Source organism: Eurosta solidaginis, chromosome 1, assembly GCF_040869045.1.
Source record: "Eurosta solidaginis isolate ZX-2024a chromosome 1, ASM4086904v1, whole genome shotgun sequence".
NCBI lineage: Eukaryota > Metazoa > Arthropoda > Insecta > Diptera > Tephritidae > Eurosta > Eurosta solidaginis.
In genome coordinates, this window is record NC_090319.1 from 240,213,559 (window position 1) to 240,215,513 (window position 1,955).

Below are 1,955 nucleotides of genomic sequence, written 5' to 3' on the forward strand. Positions count from 1 at the left end.
TTGCGACCAAGAGACTTTAGCGAGCGAACTTAACTTAAAAACTTACAAACATCTTTTGTTATTCATATATTTTAGGAGTTTTACTTTTTGGAAAGGAAAAAGGGGGAAAATAATCCGAGTGGGAAATTGTTCTCCCGTTGGGTCAATGCCATAAAACTGGAAAACGAAGTCACTTCTGATACGCAAGATGCTCATTAAGATAATTTGGATGGTATGCAATACTTACTAGTACTTTTTTAAGAATTTGTTCTTTGAACAATATTTAATTTCTTACATTGCAGATAATGTTTTGGAAAAACAATGTTGGCTAGCCCATAACTGCACTTCTTGCGAGAAAATCAAACAGTATTGGGCAGATACATGCATTTGTAAAAATAAGTGTAAGGGCTCTCTATCGGATATGCTGGCAGCTCAAAGTTCTTATTTTCATTACATTTTTTTTTTAACTTATTAAATATTTCGGCAAGAATTAAAACGCGATATCAGTTGACCGTTTCGATGTCGCGCTGTTTAAATTTTTCTTATAATATTTAATAAATTAAAATATTTTTAAAATTGAGTTAAAAATGTTTTCACACATTAAGCTTAAAAAACAACAACTAAAAATTATTTATATATAACTGGTTGATATTGATTTCAATATAATGCATCCAGGTATTGGAAACCAGCTATTTTAAAACTGGAAAAATTTTATAAAATAATCTTTGCTATCTTAAATGCCGAAGTAAAAGACCAAGCCAGCCGCTAGTTACTACTTTCGAAACTTTATTATAAATATTCATCAAACAGTAAGAAAGCATCAAAATTATAAAATATTTATAAATTTTAATACATTTTTTTTTTTTCAGTTTCTAAATATTGTATTGTGTTGTTGCTGCTCCATGCTGTTCTTCAACCACAGCGTCAGAGTAAAACACAGAAACCAACGATTGCTGATGCACAATCGCAGTTTATAACACTTGCAACTACACCAAATGATGTTTTTCTAAAAATTTCGGCTAAAATTGAGCAGTACGCGAGTAGAAACAGCCATTGCAACCTCACATCATTGCAGTAGGTGAGGACTTTACAAATATATCAGAATTTTTTATATTTTGCGACGGGCTTAAGTGGAAGTGCGCAACTTTAATGAAATGTGTCGATTGTATTATTAAGCTAAGTTATGTATTCCAAATTGAATACTCCCATAATAGCAAGCAAGTTGGGTATTTTTAGAACAATACTTTTTTGGTCTCAATTCTGAAGGTTTTCCTTCAGTTTCAAATTTACTTAATAAATTAGATAATTAGTACTTTATTTTCTTAATTGTTAAAAATGCCAAAATTTGCTTGTTATTTATGTAACAAACACCACATAACTTCATGTTTACTTATCAGCCATTTAAAAAAAGATCATGGGCTCCACCCATAGCGAAATTTGTATTTTAAGGTCGACGATTAATTTTCTATTAGAAGTATAAAAAACATAGAAATAAAAATTAAAAATGTAAGACTTACAAAAATATGAACTGTAAAAAATACTATACTTTATACAATACATTTTTACGTTTTTGAGAAATCGACGCTTAAATTTCTCTTAGAATTATAAGAAATATAAAAATTTAAATTTAAAATGTAAGGTTTACAAGAACATAAATTATAAGCAAATATGTAAAGTATATTTTTATAATATATAAATACTTCAACTTATTATAATTATACATAAAATGTGTTCATTTACATAAATAAAAAACAGCTTAATAAAGTGTTGTATTTATTTTTGGAAAGAAGTGTATTTGAATTTAGGTGGCAATCATTTCAAATTAATAAGATCACCGGCTTATTGCAATTAAGAAAAATGTTTAATGAAAATTTAGATTCCCTTCTTAAATATATTAAAGAGGGTTTAATCTTAATTTTAAAAGTTATCTACTAGATTATACTGAAAAGGATTTCATCTAAATTCTACGAGTAATC

General features: G+C 27.7%; 1 pseudogene; it reads left to right on the plus strand.

Moving 5' to 3' along the window:
* Positions 1-644: 644 nt before the first annotated feature.
* Positions 645-1,289, plus strand: LOC137241766 (uncharacterized; annotated as a pseudogene).
* Positions 1,290-1,955: the final 666 nt, after the last annotated feature.